Below are 11,637 nucleotides of genomic sequence, written 5' to 3'. Positions count from 1 at the left end.
ACCCCCTTTTTAGAGAGAGAGAGAGAGAGCACAAGTGGGCAAAGGGCAGAGAAAGAGAGAGAATCCCAGGAGGGGCTGAGGGAAGGAGAGAGAAAGAAGGGGAGAGAGAAAGAGAGAGGAACAGGGTTTACCTGATGCAGGGCTCAAGCTCACCTGAAGCAGAGCTTGAGTTCACTGATGTGAGACTCATGAATCTCATGAACCATGAGATCATGACCTGAGCCAAAAAGAGTCAGATGCTTAACCAACTGAGCCACATAGGCACCCCTAATTTTTTTTTAACATAATACACACTGTACTTTTGTATTAAAGTGGGAGTCCCATGAAACTGAATTTATTAGAATTTTTGTGTTTACATTTCTCGCCGATTTGAACAAGAAAACTTGTGATGCCTTGAATTTTCATAGCTCACGTACAAAAAGAAACTGATAGAAATTTTCCCGGATTCCCCAACAATCCTAAACATTTACATGACAATAGCAATAGTAATTTATGACCGGGAACATTTTCTAAACTAACCATAATAGAGAAACAAATTTGGATCAACTATATTAGAGGAAATACTAGAATAGTCTTCCATTTTCTCTATGGAAAAACATCACAGAACTGTCCCAAGTGGAGGTAATCAAAGAGTATGCAGCCAAAAAATATATAGAAGAAAAATACAGTAAAGGTGGGTTGGGGTCCACATTCATTAAGATGTTATGTTATTTTTCTGGACTTTGTGATATTTTTGGTATTTCTTAGCTTTTTAACATTTGTAATTTGCTGTGCTTTCTTATCTCTTTGTAGATAGATTTTCAGATTTGGACTAATTTTGTGTTTGTCATTTTGTATTCTTCTTCTTCAGTCAAATGCTCTACCCCTGAGCTATACCCCCCTCTGCTTGTATTCTTCTTCTTACATAGTCCCTGCCCACCTCACCCTGCTTCCACCCCCCCACCCCCACCCCAAACGCAGTATAAGCTTCAGGCCCCTCTGTCCCTGTCCTGCGCCTCTATGACTCGCTCACTGTCTTTGGGCCTCTGTGTCTTTCCTCCCAGTCAGGGTTGGTCCCCTGACCTTCCACCAGCCTTTCTTCCAAGGAGTATTAGAGGTGAGCTGGTTAATCCTGCCATCATCCCTCCTGCCTGCAGAGAGGCAAAGCATCCGTTATTACATTTGATCCTTACTGCAAACCATGAGGGGAAAAAAACCAGTCTTTTTATGATGGGAATGTTGAAATTTACACGAAAATAGGTGACATAACCACAGCCTCTAGGGCAGGCTTGGTGAGGTCTGGTGGCTCTGGGCTGGGCAATGGAGGAGCCAGAAGGTAAGTCTCTGCAGTCCGAGTCCTTTCTCCATGCTGCCCCCATGCTTCTTGAGGACGTTTGACTCTATGATTATGTGGTCATGTCCGCACCCTTCCGCCAGGCTGGAAGATGGGCAGAGTGTCCAACCCACGGGCGGGGCCGGGTTGGAACAGCCTCAGACCATGAAATGGGACCTCGGCTACCTCTCCTGGGGCCTCCTTCCTCCTGGAAGGCAGGCCTGGGGGCTGGCAGGGGCGGCGTCAGAATCGCTGGGGGAGTTCTTTCCCCAGTCATGTTCTGTGCACCTCTCCCAGCCTATTCTGATACCAGCTGGAGGACAGACAGGACAGGCACGTTTGGGAAACTTCCAGGCAAATCTGATACCCACCCAATTTCAGGATGGGAACTAGGCCAGAGGGGCTTGTGAGAGTAACCAGGAGCCCACGGAGGCCCAGGTCTGCTCACCGCTGTACAGAGCCATCTGCTCCTAGGGGAACGCGGAGCCAGACTTCCTGGGCTGAGTCCCTGACCCACCCTAGTCTTTTGACCCTGGCAAGTCACTTGACCCTGGAATCTGCCTGCTTCTCTGCGATACGGAAATAACTGGGGCACCTTACCTGAGATGTGACCATGCGGGTGATGCCCCTAGCACAGAATTGACACATATGGCTCAGAAACGTCAGCCACCGTGGTTACTTCCTACACTGACATCAACCAAGCGGGAAGGGAGAGGTAGACAGTGTTCCCTTATCCAAGGCCCGAGCTGGTGACAGGCTTCCTTCCCTCCTCCACACGGAGGAGGCTGGAGGCCAGCCACCAAACCCCAGGGACTCATCCTGAAATCCAGCCCAGGCCAGCAGTATCTCCTTTCGGCTCAGCAGCCGGGCAGCCGGGACCACCCTCTTTTGTCTGGGGCTGGGGAGACCGGTTTGGGGAAATAGTCTCTGGTATCCCCCATTCCCAGCCCCTTCTTCAGGCAGCTGGGGGGATGGGGGGAGGGTTGTCCTGGGAAGGAGGGAGCCTGCAGACCAGCTTGCTTTTTCAGCAGGAACAGGTGGGCAGGACTAGCCAAGGACGGGGAAGAGCTGGGGCCTGCGATAGCACCGCTGTGAAGGTGTGAAGGAGGCCATTCTCCTCAGGCTCCCTGGCCTCCCCTTTCCCTCCTCTCTGGCCACCCCGATCCCCAGGGTGCTCAGGCCCTCACACTACTAGTAAACTCACTTTCATGAAGGTTTTGAGGACCGAACGCATTTCATTTCAGGGCAATGCCCTATAGTGACTTTCTTCAAACGTTCTTACAAAGTGCTCAGGCTCAGACTGGAGAGAGGCTGAGGTCTTCGCCTCCTCCTCAAGGACCCCTGTGGCCGTCAGGGCCAGGGAAGCCTGTTCAAGAAGCCCAGCCGTTCGACAAGGGAGGGCTTCCTCAGCTGGAGGCTTGGTCTACAGCCTTTTCCTCCTGAAGCCAGTCAAGGCAGAGTCAGCACTAGAACTCAGTACTCTGTCCCCCAACTCCTATTAGGCTCTTGGCAAATGGGCAGTGGGGACTGGGGAAGGGCCTTCCTCGAAGCCCACACCACCAGGCAGGCTTCTGGCCTGCGGGGCCCTCCAGGATGCTTGGGCAAGGGCTGAGCGCCACAGCCTGTCTGCACCAAACCCTGGGCTCCTTCTCTGGAAGTTTTTGTTCTCTGGTCCTGGGAGCTGGGGGGATGGGAACAAAGATGAAAGTCTGACCCCAGCTCTCCTACTTCCCCAGCCCAGGGATCAGGATACACAGGGAGTGCTTTTGAGGCAGCTCCCAGAGCCCCACTGAGCTGATGAGGGAGCTAATGATGTCCCTACCCTCACTCCCTCCCTCTCTTCCAGTGGAATGCCCCCTAGGCATCTCCCCATGCTGCCCCCACTCCTGACAGAGGCCAGCACCTCTGAAATTAATCCCAGCCTAACTGGATGGGACACAGGGCCACCACAGCAGCCATTTGGTAAGTGCCGCTAAGGAGATGGCCCTGCCCAAGATTAGATCAAAAAATCCAAAGTTTGAAGGCCCTGGCTGAGCCCCTTCCGGTAATTTAAGCCATTGGACCCAAACAGTCCTGTTTGCGGTATTCTCTTGCTCTCCCCTCAGGTCTGTCTGATGGCTCCTTGCAAGCAGTCAGAAGAAACAGATTTGATGTACATATGACCAAATGGAGGAGCTTAAAACAGAGCCAAGAGAAAAGAAGTCAGAATGAGATCCGTAACACAACCCAGTTACATTAATTAAAATTACATGTGGCCCAGACAAGAACGTACATGTGTCAAAACTACGAAACCTGTTAGGAAGGGGCCCTTCAGGTTCCACCTGAACCAGGTGGAAAAAAGAAGAAAGATGAGGGAGTGGGGCCCACAGGAGATGGAAGAACAGAGAGGGGAGGAAGGGAGGCAGGGAGATAGAAGGAAAGGGAGGAAGGGAAGGATGAAGAGAGGGAGGGAGGGGGAGGGAAGGAGAGGGAAGGAGAAAAGGGAGATAGGGAGAGGGAGGCAGGGAAGGAAGGAGGCAGAAGGAGGGAGGGAGAGAGGGAAGGGGGGGGAAGGAACACTCTTTACAAATCACCTCTAAATGTTTTTTTCTGGGAATAAAGTTTGGATTTACTTAACATGCATATTTTTCCATGTAAAAACATTAAGCCTGTTCCATTTTCAAAAATGGGAAATGCATTGGTTTATAATTTCTTAAGGACATACTTTTCCCCCCTTTTGTCCAAAAGCCATTTTAAAGCTTGCAGAACAAAGGACAAAGGACAGGTACAATGTTGTCTTTAAAATGTAGTTTAAAACAGAAAAAGAAGTATCTCTCTGGGTAAATGGAGGGAATGGTTCATCGAGGAGCCTGTTGGGACCACTGGTATCAGTGCCATTTACAAGTCCTACTAGTGAGATTTAGACTTTGAACATGTGCAGGTACAGAATAGTGGAACGTGAACCAGGTGGAAAAAAGAAGAAACGAGAATGGAGAATTGTGTACATCTGCTCCAGAGAACTATAATGAGGGAGAGGGTTCTCGTAGCCTAAATGACTCTGATCACAGATCAGATCAAATGTGGTCAAATATATAAACCTTCACTGAGGCTTTGCATGGTTAGGTTGTAGTAGGAGTGTTAATCCAGGAGGCTCCCCGGAGGAGGTCAGTGCTAGAAGCCAGAGGCTGATCTGGCTGGACTCTGGAAGCAAGGATGGCTGATTTGGACCCCTTGATCTGCAAGGAGACAGTGGAGACCATCTTCCCAGGCACACTCCCTTAATTAGCCTTTCTTACTACTTGTGAAAGGGTATGAGGCCAAGGGCTCAGTCTGAACCTGGAGCTGGGCATCATTCTTCACGCTCTGTGGGTGTCAGATCCCCTTTGGAGGCTCCTCTAGGGACAAGTGTTGAGGGCAGGCTGGGGCTTCCTGTTGAGCTGGCGAGGCCGGCCCGTGTGTATGCGTGTGCACGCACACGTGTGCACAGGAGGTGTCAGGGTCCAAACTCATCCAGCAAAGAGAGCCCAAGGCTGCAGTTTAGGTCACCAGAGAACATGGAGAACCAGGCCAGCAGATCCCAGGACGGGGACACAGGAGAGCAGGCTCAGGTTTGCAGAGGCCATGGTCAGCTGGGGAGGGGCCTGGGGTCTCTCACTCCAGCAGGGCCTATTAAAGGAAAAGGGCTCAGGGTCCCAAGTACCTGGAGAAGTGGCCACCCCTCCCAGGGTATGAAGGGAGATGATGGGTGTCACTTCTGGCTGGGGCTTTGGAGGGGTGGGCACGCCTCCTCCAAGGTCTGCTTACACCAGGCAGCTGCAGACAACACTGCCTTAGGGCTGGGACGGCAGAAACACTGAAGGGAATGGGCCTGGGTACCTGAACCTCTACGTGAAAGAGGGCTGTCCCCTGACCAGGCTTGGGATTGTGCCTTGGCCTAAAACCCGAGACATGGATTTCTATTGTGATCAAGCCTCTCTATATCACAGCACCTTCCCTGGTAACCCTCCCCGTGTTACCAGGCTTGCGCACACACGCCTCTTTACCCCTGTTGGGTCTGTCTTCACTAACATCTCCATGGCTGCTCCACAGACACTCCAGGATGTGTGAGCCGGGCTGGGTGCGGGATCCTTGTCTTCTCCTTGGGTTGCTCACACTCCCCACTGGCCTCCACTTTCTTTGAATTCCCACCTCCGCAACCTTCACAGTCTAGTTCACACCCCATGTCTGCCTGGAGACCTCCCCGAGCCCCTGAGGCCAGGCCTCTGAGAGCTCTGTCCCTTCCTTTCCTGGCTGGGCAGGTGGGGAGATAGCTGGGGATGGCAGTCTCAGGTGGCACAGGGACAGCGAGTGCTAATTTTAACCAAACCCACAGGTTGTAGGCATTTGTGGGAAACACGACCTCTCCTCTCGGTAATGGATTGCGTTTCTCCTGGGTGTTCCTGGGCATGTGCCCCATGCGCTGTGCATTCTCTCTCTCTCTCTCTCTCTCTCTCTCTCTCTCTCACACACACACACACACACATGTTTTCAGGCCCACAAACAAGACCACAAGGCCACTTGTGCCTGAAACAGCTGAGCCGTTGAGTCCACGGTAAGAGAGAACAGAACCCACTGCCCCCCACTAGTCTAACCATCTAAGGTAAGTGAGGGGAGCTATGACAGCTGGAGAGCTTGACCAGGCAGAACTATGACTCCGTGGAAGGACCCTGGGATGGTCCGGGAAGAGGGATGAGTGGAGCGGTCAGAGCTCCACCTCCAAGTCTAGGGGTCAGAAGGTGCCGGAAAGGGCCCTGGAGTCCAGGCCATGCCCTCCTCTCCCCTACCCTTTCCTCACCTGTATCTGTTTGCCTGGCTATGTTTTTATAGTTTTGATAGCTTTCTAAAAGTCACCTTCTCTGTGAAGTCTTCCCAGATTCCATCAGGCACCGAAGTTCCTTCCATCTTTTTCTTGTTTCTATTACAACTCTCAGGACATTGTGTGGAATTCTTCTCTTTTTCTAAACAATCACTGCCCTAGGTATACGATCCCTAGTCCCCAGCGTGGTGCCTTGCACAGAGGAAGTAGATGTCACCCAATAATAATAATATGAGATATCCCTACTATTAAGAAAGAATATTTAAAAATTGAAGGAAAAAAAACCTTTAAACTTTACAGAATGGACAAAAGATATGAGCAGAAAATTCATACATAAAACACAATATAAAGTAGCCCTCAAATAGGGGCACCTGGGTGGCTCAGTCGGTTAAGCGTCCGACTTCGGCTCAGGTCACGATCTCATGGTCCGTGAGTTCGAGCCCCGTGTTGGGCTCTGTGCCGACAGCTCAGAGCCTGGAGCCTGCTTCGGATTCTGTGTCTCCCTCTCTGTCTCTGCTCCTCCCCCGTTCATGCTCTGTCTCTCTCTGTCTCAAAAATAAATAAACAAAAAAAAAAAAATAAAGAAAGAAAGAAAATAGCCCTCAAATATAAAAATATTAAGAAAAATGCTAACCAAAATTTCAGCTAGGGGCACCTGGGTGGCTCGGTCAGTTAAGTGTCTGACTCTTGATCTCAGCTCAGGTTTTGATCTCAGGCTTGTGAGTTCAAGCCCCACAGTTGGGTTCCGTGCTGGGCGTGGAGCCTACTTAAAAACAAACAAAACTACCCTGAAATACCATTTCTCACTCAGCAGACTGGCAAAAATTCAATTGCTTGGCAATCCTCTCTGTTGGCATGGCTGCGGAGAAATAGGCCATCTTGCACGCTGCTGGTGGGAGTGCAAACTGGCACAATCCTTGGAGAAGACCTCGTCAAGACCTAACAAAGCCATGGACACATTTACCCTTCCACTTGGTAACCTGCTGCAGGGGCTTACCCTGAAGACATACCTCAACAGGGTGGAAATACGTAAGCACACATGGTTCATGGCAGCATAACTTGTGATTGCAAAACATGGGAAATTGCCTACGTGTCACAGCACAAGGGGCTGGTTGAATAGACCGGGGAACATCCCCACCCCGGGGAATACTGTGCATCTATGAAGTCAATGAGGACGATCTCTTTGAACTGATACGACGTGACTTTCAGGATATGCTGTTAAATGAAAAATGCAAAAAAATGCAAAAAGGAACATGTACTGTACATATTATCTTTTATATGAGAAAGAGGAGAAAATAAGAAAACACACGTATATCTGCTTATTTCCAAAAGAAGCATAGGAGAAGGGATTAGACTGGAAACTAAAGAAATTGGTTATGCATGAGGGGTTCAGGGGGAAGGAGGCTGGGGAAGGTTTATGAGAGCAACACTTCTCCGAGCATACATTTTTATGTAGTTTTGACTTTTGGAATTATGTCAATATACTATATATTTAAAACTGAATATTAGGTCAGCAAGGATGGGAGTGACCCCTAAAGTTGTGTTCAGATGGAAATAAATGAATTCAACCACATTTCATAGGAGCAAAATAGCCATACTGAAAGAAAAAACGAGGAATCCATGTAATATTTTTTTAAGTTTATTTATTTATTAAAAAAAATTTTTTTAAGTTTATTTAGTATTGAGAGACAGAAAGAGAGCATGAGCATGAGGAGGGGAGGGACAGAGAGAGAGGGAGACACAGAATCCAAAGCAGGCTCCAGGCTCTGAGCTGTCAGCACAGAGCCCGATGTGGGGCTCAAACTCACAAACCGTGAGATCATGACCTGAGCTGAAGTCGGACGCTCAACTGACTGAGCCACCCAGGCGCCCCTATTTATTTATTTTGAGAGAAAGAGAGAGAGTGGCAGAGACACAGAGAGAGAATCCCAAGCAGGTGCCACCTGTCAATGCGGAGCTGAAGCAGGGCTTGAACTCACGAACCGTGAGATCATGACCTCAGTTGAAATCAAGAGTTGGACACTTCACCCACCGAGTCACCCAGGCACCCCTAATCTGTGTAATGTTTTAAACACAGTCGTTTGACCTTCAATCTACAGAGAAAAAGAACCAGAAATAAGTCTTGATCTCTTTGTAAGCTTGCTTTTTGTAGTGGTGTAAAGAATATTATTGAGTCAACTGATCAAACTGGAATATAGATTTTGGTTTAAAAAAAGAATATTATTGAGCCAACTGATCAAACTGGAATATAGATTTTGGTTACAAAAGTAAGTCATATTTATAATGTAGCACCCCCCCCCCAAATTTGATAGCAATGACATATTTAAATAATATCTGGAGGGGCCCCTGGGTGGCTCAGTCGGTTAAGTGTCCGACATCGGCTCAGGTCATGATCTCACAGTTCATGAGTTCGAGCCCCGCGTCGGGCTCTGTGCTGACAGCTCAGAGCCTGGAGCCTGCTTCACATTCTGTGTCTCCCTCTCTCTGTGCCCCTTCCCTGCTCATGCTGTGTCTCTCTCTGTCTCAAAAATAAATAAACATTAAAAAAAGATTAAAAAAAAATAATATCTGGAGATGGGACTTGGAAACTAACACGCTTAGACATAGACCAGAAGGTTGCACAGGAAGCTGAGACCCTGGCAGTTGGCAGTGGGCTGTAGACATGACACAGAAGAAGTTGAAGCTTGCCTGGCCAGTATCCACTCCACCCTTCTTCCCTAGTAACCAAACCATGAGCAGAGGGCCTCGTTGCAAAGACTCCATTTCCCAGCCTCCTTTGCAGTGGAATGTGGCCAAGGAGCCTCCCCCTATCAGTGAGATGCAGCAGAGGTGGTATGCAGGACTTTCTAGAAGACTCCTCAGAGGAAAACGACTCTTGTGGGAGGTGTGCCTTTATTGCTCCTTCCGCCTTCCTTCCTTCTGCTTCCTGGTATATGTCTTGGTCCATGAGGCAACCTTGGGCGTGGACTCTGCACTCTGAGGATGGCAGAGCGAAAAAGGTGGAAGGAGCCTGTGTTCCTGATGCCTCTATGGAGTTAGCATACCCGCCGTGGATTGCTCACCTTTAGACTTTGCCCAGATAGAATATACCCTAGGGTGTTTGAGCCACTCTTCCTGTGGGGACCTGGGGGTCATTTACACGCAGCTAAAGGCAATCCGCAAACTGATGAAGAAGACTTGGGCATTCAGCAGAGGGGTGGAGAGTGGTGGCTGGAGGAGAGCCTGGAGAAGGCCAAGCATGAGTGGAGGCCAGCTTGTCTGTGTGGTGGCCTAGTGGAGCCATAGCTGGGATGGCTGCCGGGAGCCAGACTGGGGAGGCCTTAAAACCCAGACTGTGCCACTAGCCTATGGTAACCTTCAGTAAGCCTCTCCCCTGGCTTGGGGACCCCTCGGCCTGGGAATTTACTCGGGGACCCCTTAAGCCTGGGAATTTACTCAAATCAGAAGCTTCTAACCTGAAGTTCAGGGACAGACTTCATGGAGTCCAAGAACATCCTGCCAAATCACATAAGAGTTGCATCTATGTGTGTGTGTGTGTGTGTGTGTGTGTGTGCGTGTTTGAGACTGGCCCACAACTTCCATCAGACTCTCTAAGAAATGTGTGGCTTTCGAAGAGTTAAAAATCACTGCCCCAGATGCTTCTAGCATGAAAAGTCTCTCACTGACCGTATTATGTGGGCTGGAAAGAGTCTTCAGTGATAGGGGAATGAACAAGTAAAATTAGGGCTTTAGGTACCTGAAAAAAAAATTTGATCTGGTAGCAAATACTCATAGAAAGTGTGTTTTAAAAAGCTGAAAGCACACACACACACACACACACACACCCCAAAATTAAAACTTCCCCATAATTATTCCACATTATTAGCATTATGGTGGCTTCTCATTTTTAGGTATAGATGTTGTAGAGGCCACTTTTAGACAACAGGCTCGAGCGATGGAAACTTCATCAAGGCAAAAGGGCCCACAGCGAACACCTGGCTGAATCCAGACAGGTCCATCAGGCACCCGCCTCAAAATACCCATAGGCCCTACCTGACCAGTGGGCTGCTTGCTACCAGGCACAACTACCAAAAAAGGGAAGATTCCATTGTCCCCATACCTCCTCACCTTCCCCTTTTAATAACAGCGCCCATCCGGGCCTCCGGCAGACAGATCCTTTGCCTCTTGCGGTATATTCAATAAACTTCTATCTTCTTTGTTCAGCCTTGGGTGAATCCTTTCACCACCCACCCCCGCACACCCCGCCCCAGGCTGCCAGCTTCCACCTCTTGTTGCTCCACATTTGGGGACCCCCATCTGATGGAAACGGACACAACAGATACGATATGAAGCATCTTTTCTTTGACATTCATTTTCATGGCTGCAGAATATCACCCATGGGAATTTTTTTTTTTTTTTTTTTTTTTGCTAGAGAAGCAAACAATTTTAAGGGTGCCTGCCATGGGGGCACCAGTTCAGTAAGGACCTGACACCCTGCAAAGCCCCAGGAAGGCAATGAATGAGGGTACTAAGCCCATTTAATAGATGAGGAAACTAAGACTCCAAATGGGGATATGCCCTCTAAGCTATTTTCCACTTATTGACAGAGGAGACTGAAATGCAAGGGTTCCCAGCTTTCACCACGTGTGTGAGGAGTTGTCTCTGGGAGGTGGCTTCCTTGGGGGTCCTCCCACCGTTGGGACAGTGGGAACTAGGCTCCTGCAGTCTCTTACCCCAGCCCTGGCCTCCCAGCCACCTGGGGCTGCTGTGCAGGACTGGGAAGGAGGATCCTGGGGTGGGGGTGGGGGGGCGCGGGAAGGAGGGTAGGGGCCCGGGCTGGGAAAGGGAACTTCTCCCTGTAAAGAGCTTGGGCAACAGATTTGCTGCAAGCCCAGCAGAAAAGTCCACGAAGGGTCCTGGCCGCCTCTCCTCCCTGCCCCCCGCCCTCCCCTGGGGCCTCCCAGCTGCGAGGTCAGGAGCCCGCCTCCTGGGCACAGCTGCTCTGGGTGCTGGGGGTGACAGGTGGCAGACTGGGACTCTTGCCCCCCCCACCCACCCAGGGGGTAGGGGGTGGGGGTGGGTTGGACCAAAGGAGAAACTCATCCTAGCCTCTAGCCTGGAGTCTTCATGCTCCCTCCCCTCTCCACCTTGCCCTTAACAGAAGGGAGGTGGGCTGGCTTTATAAAGAAGTGCAAAAGCCCTGGGGCCCCCTACACTGTTGGAGCTGGGCAGTAGGGTCAGTGGTTCCTAGAACCTGGCTCTGCAACCAGAGTTTGGGACTGTGGCTTAGTTCCACCACATTCTACTTCTGTGACCTTGGGTAAGTGACAGCCTCAGTGCCTCAACATGCCTGTCTGTAATATACAGCATAATAATAGAACTCAGTAACAGCATGAAAGAAAGTTGAGTTACAGTGTCAAGTTCTCAGAACAATGCTGGTATGTACTAAGTGCCCAAGAAATGTGAGCGATTGCTTTCAGTTGCCTATCTTCCCGGAAAAGTGCCTTAGGCC

The sequence above is a fragment of the Lynx rufus genome, unplaced genomic scaffold (assembly GCF_022079265.1).
Source record: "Lynx rufus isolate CCGP_SWC_20201006 ecotype Redwood Valley unplaced genomic scaffold, mLynRuf1.p SCAF_20, whole genome shotgun sequence".
NCBI classification, from domain to species: domain Eukaryota; kingdom Metazoa; phylum Chordata; class Mammalia; order Carnivora; family Felidae; genus Lynx; species Lynx rufus.
This window is presented reverse-complemented; position numbering follows the sequence as displayed.